An 11,393-nucleotide genomic window follows, 5' to 3' on the forward strand; every position below is an offset into this window, starting at 1 on the left:
CGAACCTCTGCTCAGAGACCGTAGGAAATAAGAAGAGGGACAGAGTAAGAAAGGCAACCAAATGCCCTAGGTCTGAAAGGGCCTCCTGGGACCTGCTGCATCCAGGAGACCTGCTTGCAAGAGTCGGCGCAGAACACCCAAATACCAGTGGCTAAAAACAAGTAGGAATTAATTTTTCTCATATAACAAGAAATTTGAAGAAGACAGCGGGTGGTGTTGGTTTGACCCTTATCGATGTTATCGGAGCCCAGACTGTATCTTTGTACTCCACCATCTCACAACGTCACCCTTCTTTCCGTGTACGTGTCCCCTCGTGTCCCCAAAGTGGCTGCTACAAACTCGCTATCATGTCAACAGTCAAGATGGAAGAAGTAAGTCATAGTGACAGCCGCATCAGTTCCTTTAGCAAACAACAGCTTTTGGGCCACACAGCCGTCCTTACTCTCAAGGAAGTCTGGGAAAGGGAAAGAAGGGTCAGGATGAGTGTGGGGTAGGGTCAGCCAAACCACCGTGTCTGCCGCACACTAGCAGGACCGGTATGTGGGAAGTCAATATCCAGCTTCCTTCCCTGGGCAGGCCTTGTGCAGCTGAACAATGGTGTTAATTTTAGACGGAGTTAGCCATTAAGTCAGCAAAGTATGGCACCACGGGGTGAGTTCTGACATTTTCTTTGGCTAAACTACAAGCACATTATTATTATTATTATTATTATAGCTGCTGTTCTGTTTCTGTCACTGTCAAATGTGACATTCATCAACTAAGAAAAGTTGCGTTAGAAATATCTGACACCATTTAGCTGCAAACATGCCCAATACCGCATCGTTGTGTCTTTATTTATTTATTTTTTATTTTTTTAAGATTTTATTTATTTATTTGACAGAGACACAGCAAGAGAGGGAACACAAGCAGCGGGAGCAGGAGAGGAAGAAGCAGGCTTCCCCCCCCCCCCCCCCCCCCCCCCCCCCGAGCAGGGAGCCCGATGCGAGGCTTGATCCCAGGACCATGGGATCATGACCTGAAGACAGATGCCTAATGACTGAGCCACCCAGGCGCCCCTTGTTGTGTCTTTAAAGAGCAACTTTATGGTATTGCAAGTATTTTGGAGATACCAAGGCTCATATCTGGCCCGTGTTGATGCAACATGGGAAATTGAAAAGTGTAACTGCCACTGAGTTATGATATTGATTTATTACTACAAAGAAGTCTCTGTCAGGTCCTTTCTGAAATCATTAGAGATGGCCCCACACTCACCACGTGCCCAGTGCCTGGGGTCCTTCCCCATACTGTTTCTGGGGCTCACAGAACCTCACTTGCTCCTTACTGACAAGCACCATGGAGGTGTGTGATGTTGGACAAGGCACCATGAAAGGTGTGATTACCAAGAAGATAAACAGCTTGTGAGCCGAGCTGTTAGTGAAAGCCCTGTGCCAGGACTGGAAGAAACCAGTCCGTCATTTTACCGTGTCTGATGCTTGAGGGTGGTGCACACACTGGGAGCTCCATTTTATATTTTGGTGAGCCTACTCTTGCTACGTTTTGGCTGAGAAGCAGAGATGCCATCATATTACATAGGATTAGGTTGAGCTGGGAGAAGCAGAAAATCCTGAGAGCAACAGTGGCTTAACCAAGACAGACGTTTTTCTTTCTCATGTAGAACCCCAGGGCTGGTACGGTGTTTAACAGTCAGGGTTCAGTTTCCTTCTATCTTGTTCCACCAACCTCAACATGGCTCTTCCCGCTCAGCTCCAATATGACCTGCTTGAGTTCCAGCTTTCATGTCTCCATTCCAATCAGCAGAAAGGGGCAAGAGGGAAGAAGGACCCATCTCCCTTTTTATAAGGGCACTTTCTGGAAGTTGCACACAGCAGTTCTGCATACAGCTCATTGGACAGACTTTATGTGTGGCTGTATATAGCTGGAGAGGAAGATGGGAAACCAGTACTTATTCTGGAAATCCATGTGCCCTTGTGAAATGGAAAATCCTATTAAGGAATCAGGGATTATGGATATTGGGGAACAATTAATGTTTTCTGCCATGCCATGTCTCTAAACAATTTCTTGAGTAAGATCCAGAAGTGGGGGATTGTGCAGTGGCTTTTATCAATAAAACAGTCTCATAATTCCCATAAAAATCATTTGTTTAAAAACGTGTTTTTTGCCTTAATGGGGGGAGTAGTTCCAATGTAATCTACTCATCGGTGCTGGCCGAAAGGCCAACAGTTTGAGGCAAAGCATTAAGCAGAAGATTAAAAACAAATAGACTGTCTATTTTGTTTCGCTGACAAACCTCCCGCTAGGGATTTCTTGAAGTTTTTGGAGGCTGTTTTGGAGGCACCTAGAGCTGCACGCTTTCCTCCATGACTCCGCCATGAGTTACCTCTATTGATATGCCTGTCTCTGAGTATCTGAGAAGGTCATTGGCCTTATTGGAGTATCAGTAGAATAGCTACAATATGCATCCTTTCAAGATGATTTTAATTTGTTAGCAATGCCAGCCAGTTGAATTCTCAGGGACGTAGGCCATATAGTTATGTATGTCTTACTTAAATCATTAAACTCCAGTGATCTGTGTACCTTTTTGGCCTCTAAAACAGTATTATCCAATAGAACTTTCTGGAATGATGGAAATATTCTACATCTGCGCAATCCAATATGGTGGCCACTAGCCCCAGATGGCTACTGAGCACTTGAAATGTGGTTAGCGCCCCTAAGGAAATTTATTTTTAATTGTATTTAATTTTTATTAATCTAAATAGCCATATGTAACTAGTGGCTAATGTATTAGCACAGCTCACAGGCATCTTGCTGTTTAAGGACCGTCTAAATTTGGATCCATTTTTACTAATTGGTGAAGAGATCCAAGTTTTATATGGATGTGGGATATGCAGTTTTCAGAATTCAAAAATACTAGTTGATTTTTATTCCCCTTTCTTGGGTAGGGAGTTTGAAGGGCAAAGGCTTTTGCCTGATCTTGGGAAGAATTTTTCTTCCCAAAAGTTTACTGAAATTTTAATCATAAAATCAATAAGGGAAGACAGAGTTTTCGGGTGCAGTACTTTTTAAAAAACCAGTATTACTGAGATATAATTTACACACAGTAAAATTTATCCTCCTTAGCTGAATTGTTCTAGGAGTTTTGACAGACATGCATTGTGTAATCACCACAATGATCAAGATAGAGGATATCCCCTCCCCCCCAGAAAAAGTTCCTCACAGGCACAATTGTTTTCAAGTGACCCCTGGTTAATGTGTCATTAGTATAATGAACAATTTTAATACTTGAATTGGATTTAGGTCATCTGTTTATTTTATCTTTTTTTTAATTTAAATTTTAGTTAGTTAATATACAGTGCAATATTGGTTTCTGGAGTAGAATTCAGTGATTCATCACTTACATATAACACCCAGTGCCCAACACAATGAGTGCCCTCCTTAATACCCATCACCCATTAGGTCATCTGTTTAAATTCTTTTTTATTGGATTATGCCTCAGGGTGGAAGAATTTACTGTGGTGATATAGTCCATGTGGCTTGTTGGGGCAGCCGAGTGAAAGCAAACTGTGGCGGTGAACATAATTTATTAGTATTAAAAAGAATACACCAGCCAGACGGATTCATGTATGCTAATCAAGGATCGATTTAGTAAGATCTTTTACTCAGGAAATGATAATCAGGTACAGTGCTAACCACATTTTATATACATATTTTTTACAACTAGATGAGTTAAATATATGTACTTTAGACAGTCCCTGGCACTTAGTAAGCACTACTTAAGGATTAGCTAATCTTTCTAATCTTGCTGTAACTTCTAAGATCCACCTATATTTTTTTTAATTATTGTGTTTTTTTGGATTTTTTAAAATTAACATATAATGTATTATTTGTTTCAGTCCACCTACCTTTTGACTGTCAACGAGTTCTACTGGTGGGATGGGTATCTCCAAGTTCTCTGACTATTTTATCATAATCGTTATTTTACATATTCTCCTAGAGACTTGACACTTTCATATTATTATTATTATTATTGTTATTATTATTTTGTGGGGAAGTGGAATTCCAGAGGTTCAAAGTGGTAGCTTTTCCAATTTCCAGAATTGCATTAGTAAATTCAAATAACATACCCAGGGACAGGTGAAATCACCACTGAAACTTTTTTGGTTTTCTGTAAACTCCTTTAATGTCATCTCAACTGCTATCACCTTAGATACTTTCTCTTCCACATCCCCAATATTCAAAATAGCCCTCTTATTAGATTAGGTTTTCCTGATTAAAAGTTGCTGGTGATCCTGTACCCCAAGGTTCCTAGAATTCTGGGATATTTTCCTTGGTCCAAAGTGTTTTAATAGAGTCTAGGGTGTCTCCAGATAGGTCTACCGTTGCAACAGGTCCGGAAGGACAGACCTTGGGGCTATGTGTGCTGTTCTACGAGAGGATCTCGCTTGATCTTTAGGGCAAAACTCTTTAAACTCACATGGCGAATACAGGAGGTGTGCTGAAGTGCCCCCTTTCTGTATGTACCAGGAAAAATGTGTTCGTAAAGTTTATGAGCTCTTTGTCTTTGTGATTTCCTTTGGCTTGGTTCCCAGAACTTTTCAATTGCGCGAGTTGGAAGTTTGCCAAGATTATTTCTATGGTTGAAGGGTCTGTATGTGGTAGATTTGGACTGTTGGTGCTTCCTTAACTTCTTTTGTAATTTTATTAACTTGCTAGTGGGCCTGTTACGTTTCTGAGATTCGGATATCCTCAAATCTAATGAGCTGTGACCAGACAAGACACTTTATTTCCATCTTTCCTTGCTTGTCTAATTCTTTTTCACTTTTCAGTTCTCTAGCAGTTTCACCTGCAGATGGTTCTGCCTCCACTGAAAGCTACTAAGAGAGGGACTACATGTTTTTAGAGAAAGATTGTAAACTCTTCTCTGCCTGCCCAGTATGGTAGCTACTAGTTACAGGTGGCTATGATAACTTTAAATTTAAATAATTTAAAATTAAATGAAGATTTCAACTCCTTAGTTGCATGAGCCATTAGCATTTTCAATGCTCAAAAGTATATGTGGCTAGTGGCTACTTTATCCGACAGCTCAGACACAGAACATTTCCACCATAGCAGAAAGTTCTATTGGATAGCACTGCTCTAGATGTTTCCTGATGCTCACATTCACTTTCCAGGTACTAGCACTCTCTAGTTATGTAGGCCTTCTTTCCAAAGTTGATGTTGAAGGGTCTCTGCTGTCAGTATGTTTTCTTTATATTCAGCTATGTAAAAATATAATTAGGGTTTGTTTAGTGACAGAGCAATGAGTAGCATATTTTCCCGGCTGTTGCTGAAGGCATAGCCAAACCACAGAAGCCCTGGCGCTGCCAAAGCCTCTACATTTGTCCATATTTATTTTGGCTTTTGTATGCCTAACTCTTTCTCTAACTTTTTTTGTTAAAAATGTTGGAGTATTCCCAAACGGACAAATTGCCTCACTGCTTGTTCCAAGTGTAGATTCCACTCTTTGCCACAAGGTGGTGATGGGATCCTACTTAATATTCTTGACTTCAACGAAAATTTAAAATTCAGATCCTTGCAATACTGCTTCCTCAAAAAACTGAGAACGTTTCTCATGAGGATTAACAATACCCTACAATTTCAATTCCCACAGTTGTTCAATAACAAAGGAAAGGATAACCCCCCCGGAAGTGAGCGTAGCTGGGGCGACAAGGCGACTGTGGGGTGGGGGGCGGGTCTGCACCGAGCACCTGGATTCACCTCCTCCATTTCCAACCTGGAAGAAGCTTACACCGAGTCCCTGGAGACTGAAAAGCTGTTACAATGCCCCTGCGATATAAACCACCAGATCAGGGCCTGCAGGTTTCCTTATCATCTTATCGAGTACAGAAAGAATCATCCTGATGTCTCAAATTAGTTGCTTGTCCCTTCAGTGCTCGCCACCAGGGATCTTGGGCCGAAATCAGTCATCATATCCCAAGCTGTGATGATAAAAGTTGTACTGAGCAGGATGTTGTGAACCAAATCAGGAACCTTGGACAGGAGACTCTGGCGGAAGCACATGGCAGTGCATCCTTGCGATGAAGACTGGGATAAAGATCTGTGGGAACAGACCAGCACCCCATTTGTCTGGGCCACAGCCAACTACTGTGGCAACAACAGCCCTGCGGACAACAGAGTGACGGGTATGGAACAGGCGAGTAACCCGGCTTCAGGCATGCGCGTTCCCAAGGCTCTGCCATATACTCTGCCAAAGAAAAACAATGGAAATGCACAGTAACTGAGTATCTATCTCATCAAATGGCAGGCCCTTGAAGACTTTGCTTCTTCCTGCTACCAGTGGGTTCTTCATTTTTTTCCCTCTTAATTGTAGAAAGATAAACTGTGACTTTCAAACTGACAAGTACCTTTCTTTTTTCCGCCCCCCGCACCCCGCTTTGAGTTCTCACTCGTTTAATACAAGAAAGAACCTTTGGTGCCTGGCTGGCTCGGTTGGTAGTTCCTGGCTGGCTCAGCAGGTGGAGCACGGGACCCTTGATCTCAGGGTTGTGAGTTCAAGTCCCACGTTGGGTGTGGAGTCTGATAAAACAATTTTTTTCTTTCTTAAAGAGAGAACCCTTAAACTCAGAAGAACTGTTTCAAATAAAGCATCAATGTCGATTTAAAAAAAGAGGAAAGGATGAAGTACTAAGTAATTTATGTGTTATGAAAAAGAAATTTCCCTATTATGTTTCCACATGGCAATCCTCTACTCTCAAGAGGGCAAGCTTCAAAACGGGACTCAATGGTTAGAATTCTGAGTTAACTCACAGCTTTCTGACTGTCATCTGATGACACCATGTTAGGAGGAATTCTTGACCAAACAGAAAATCAGGGCGACCCTCTTCTCCTTATCAAACCCTAAATTAATGTATTGGTTCTGCTTTATAAGGATGCTAAGGTAACAGGCAAAATTTTTTTTAATCAAAAAACGTTTTAATTTGAATTTTATCTAGAAAAATTAAAGTAAGATTTTCTATTTAATGGTTTATATTATAACTGAAACTGAATACAAATTTTCACCACAAAGAGTTTAATAATAATTGGTGTGCAGTTGCAATTCTAACATAAATTATTGGGGGAAGAGGCATGTTTGATAAATTAGGTGACAGCAAAATATAACCTCTGTTACATTTCATTTAATTTTTGCAGAACAAGTACAAATAGGGTCATTTTTGCAAAAATATTAGGAAACTTCATCAGTGTTCCCAAGAGCCTCTCCTAATCCTTTGATACTCAAATAATAATCTTTGGAAGTACCCTCAGTATCATCATTCCTGAGTTTCTTTCAGATTCTAATTTGTCAGTGTCTTTGCCTGGTATCCTGGCAGTTCATCCATCACTTGAACTGACTTCAAGAAAGCCTAAATGTTTTGCAAGATTTCTATCCTTCTCCACCTAGCAACTGTTTTGCATGGTACTTGCATTGTACTGTAATATAAGTACCCAAAAATAATGGAAAGACTGACATCAACAGGTATTATTGAATGATGACGGGTGTCTGAATAGGGACTAATTTTATACACGGTCATTTAACAAGGAATTGTAAGACTTTATTTTTAAGTAATCTTTACACCCAACATGGGGCTCGAACTCACCACCCCGAGATCAAGAGTAGCAGGCTCCACTGACCGAGACAGCCGAGCACCCCAACAAAGAATATTTTTATTCCAGGACAGTTCTTGTTTCCTCACCAAATCTAGTAACTGCAGAACTCCTATCATAACTGCAAACCTCTACTGAGTGTGCTAGGCATTGTTCGAGTAATTTTAATGTATTAACTCATGTATTCCTCTCCACAACCCTCTGATATAGGTACAATGATTATCACCTCCTCTTAAAGACTGAGAAGCACACACAGAGCAGTGAGGGAACTTCCCCAAGGCCACACCACCTTGGGGTGTGATGGCAGATATGGAATATACGCCCAAGCACACTGTTCCAGAGCCCACCTTTCATTCAATAAACTGTCTCTCGGTAATATTATGAATTCCCCCAAAATAAGACCCCCCTGACCCGTATCTAGGACAGAAGTTCTCACACTTCAGGAAACGTTAAGAATCACCTGTGGCGCTTATGAAACATACAGGTTCAATGACACTCCTTTGGTTCTGATTCAATGGGTCTGGGAAACACCTGACCTCCCCACTGTTACCCCAAGGTCATCCTGACAGAAAAGGCCACACTCAAGGACTGATCTAAACTCCCTATTTCCTATCCTGCCTCTTCCTGCTCAAACAGAGCCAAAGCCAAGGGCTCTGGGTTTTCCTGTCCCAAGCAGTGGAAGAAGCAGTGGAAGACTGCCTCCCTCTCCTGCAGAGTTCCACACACCAGCTTTGACTTCAAATGGTAATTCCAGTTCTTTCAAGGCATCTTTCTTTAAGGGCAAGTTTTCCAACTCAACAGCACCTTTCAGAAGCGCAACAGACAGCTGATCAGTGTTCAGGTTATTGACGTATTTTCCCAGATAGGTATTGAGAACCCAGGCTACAAGACCTTCCAACATGACTATATCCTCAAGATAAGGTGTTTAAAATTCATGGATCATTCTTTACTTCTCTCTCTCGTGGTCATAGAAGAATCTGTCTGTGTCCCGGGTCGCCCGCCTAACCCGGCACTGTGCGACGCTTCCTCTCCAGGCAAAATGTTTTTAAACTAAGTTCCTTTTAATTATGACTCAAGATAATATTAAATGAACTCTTAGGCATATAAATGCTGGTTTATCAGTCCTCTGCCGACAAGGCTTGTTTGTTTCTTATCAAAATCCGAAATAGTGAAGTCTCTCTCATTTTAAGCAGTGCAGGCAATGAGAAGCTCATTCATAGTCAGACTTCTTGGATGTGAAATTCTTTGGGCACTAAGTGGATTGCCTCTCTCTTTTTTCCAAGGTGTTGGACAGTGGACATAGGAATTGCAACTTAACTTTCTCATTCGGGGCCCTGAAAAGGGGGCTACTATACTCTCTACTAGAAATATCACAGGCTAGAAAGCATGTGTAATTTCTCATGGCATTGAACAAAAACCAAAAACGTCAAAGAACAGAATACTTTCCTCTGCATCCTTTGTTTGTACTTCAGCTTTTCAAAAACTGTTAAATCCAAGGGCACCTGGCTGGCTCAGTCAGTGGAATGAGCAGCTCTTGGTCTCGGGGTTGTGAGTTCGAGTCCCCTGTTGGACATAGGGATTACTTTTAAAAAACCTGCTTAAATGCTAATAGGATTCATAAAACATTTGTAATAATAATTTCACATAATAATAATAATGAAACCTAATTATATGAATTTAGCTCTATGTCTTCTACAATAACCCATGTTTCCAGAAACCTAGGCTTTAAGGGTGTTTTCTGTATCAATATGTCTTTCTTTGATAAAAATGGATACTCATATTATTTTGAAAATTGTCAGCAAAATGGATGGTTTGCCCCTGTGTGGAAAAGAAGTAACAGCAAGTCTGACCACCACCTTTTTGGCCTGCTTACAAAGTTGGCCCCTGCCTGGCATCTGGGAGCTTGGATTTTGAAAGGGTTCCCACCATTCTCAGACCTGATAAGAATGTGCCTAAATTGTACCTAAACTGTACAAATATATGGTTTATGCTGAACACCTGCTTTCCTTCTGCAAGTCTGGAATTTTGGTATGTGCTAGACAGATGGTGCCTACGTGACCAGACCCCAGCAAAAATCCAGAGAGCTGAGCTTTCCTGGCAGACAATATTTCACACGTGTGATCAAAACTCAGGGCTGGAGGAATTAAGTGCGTCCTGTGGCTCCAATGGAGAGAGGACTTTGGGAAGCTTGCCCCTGGTTTTTCCAGGCTTTGCCCCATGTGCCTTTTCCCTTGACTGACTTTGCTTTGTAAACCTTTGCCATAATAAATCACAGCCGTGAATACAACTATATGAGTACAACTATATGATTCCTTCTAGTGAATCACCTAATCTTGGTGGTCTTGGAGACTTCCGACACAGCCCCTTATTTGATCACAAGATGGTTATCTTGTGGTATTTAAAATAACAAAAAACTAACTTAAAGTTATAGTTTATGATGATATTTGGTCAAATTGGTTTTAGGTAGTCACATGCAAGAAGGTCAGTTAAGAAAGGAAAGCTCTTGGGGCGCCTGGGTTGCTCAGTCATTAAGCATCTGCCTTCGGCTCAGGTCATGATCCCAGGGTCCTGGGATTGAGCCCCGCATCGGGCTCCCTGCTTGACGGGGGGCCAGCTTCTCCCTCTCCCTCTGCCCCTGCTTGTGTTCCCTCTCTCACTGTGTCTTTCTCTGTCAAATAAATAAATAAAATCTTAAAAAAAAAAAAAGAAAGGGAAGCTCTTTAAACTTGGTTAAGGCCCTGTCGTTTTTGAAAAATGATGCTAATCTATAAATGTTACAGGCATTAGAAGTTTTCCTGATTACTGTTATATGAAATTTGGGCTTAGGTGGCATGCCATACCATGCAATGATGGAAACAAATATGATTTCTGTCTTGGTCTGAAACATTAATTAAAAAGATTTATAAAGATTTATAAAAATCATAATAAATTGTATTCTAAAAGCAGACCCATGTCTGAAAATTCTGGTATACACATATCTTTGACCCTTTTGGAAATAGAGATATACTTCCGACTGAATGACTCAGAAGGGAAGGAATTTCGGGTGATCTGATAAACAGAGAGTCATGGGGTAAGTCTGTTTATATACCTTGATGTTAATAGTATAAAAAGAGAACTATAATATTAACATATTATACCTGTTATTTACAGTTCTGATCTTCTGTTGATTTTGATACTTGGAAACCATATTCTTAATGATTGACATGCTTTATCAGTCCTGTATGAATGCCAATGCCAAAATCCAGGCTCAGCATCTGTTCTACCATGGATTTCTAAGAGTAATGGTTCCCCCCTCACTGGTAAGAATGCAGCATGAACTTGGTCATCTATGATAAAGTAAAGCAAATTTTAGGACGTCCACTACCAGTTGGTTCAATAGGGAGAACTGATTACCATCAAGTTTATTTCTCCATGCCTGGGTAAAACAACAGTGACTTGGCCGGTGATCACCAAACCCTTCAAACATAAGCATGGCCACATGACCATCTCCTTCCTCCCAAAAAGAAAGAACAACAACATCTGATTTAGATGGTTTATGTTCCTCAGAAAAGGTCACTCTATAGACTGGAAGAACTTGAGAAAGAGGACGTACATTGAATTAAAATGCAGAGACTCAGAAACTGACATCAGGGGGCACAATTTAGCCGTAATGTCCTTTCTGGAAGTGGGAGGTTGCTGGACAACAGGCGTATCAGAACCACTTGTTCCAAGGCTATGTGTGATGTTTGAGATCAGTTCAGGAGCCCTGTGAAGAA

At 41.1% G+C, this 11,393-nt stretch overlaps 1 pseudogene; it reads left to right on the top strand.

Annotated features, from left to right (window-relative positions):
- The first annotated feature begins 347 nt into the window (after positions 1-347).
- Positions 348-6,274, top strand: LOC113927978 (annotated as a pseudogene).
- The last annotated feature ends 5,119 nt before the right edge of the window (positions 6,275-11,393 follow it).

The sequence above is a fragment of the Zalophus californianus genome, chromosome 7 (assembly GCF_009762305.2).
Source record: "Zalophus californianus isolate mZalCal1 chromosome 7, mZalCal1.pri.v2, whole genome shotgun sequence".
Lineage (NCBI taxonomy): Eukaryota > Metazoa > Chordata > Mammalia > Carnivora > Otariidae > Zalophus > Zalophus californianus.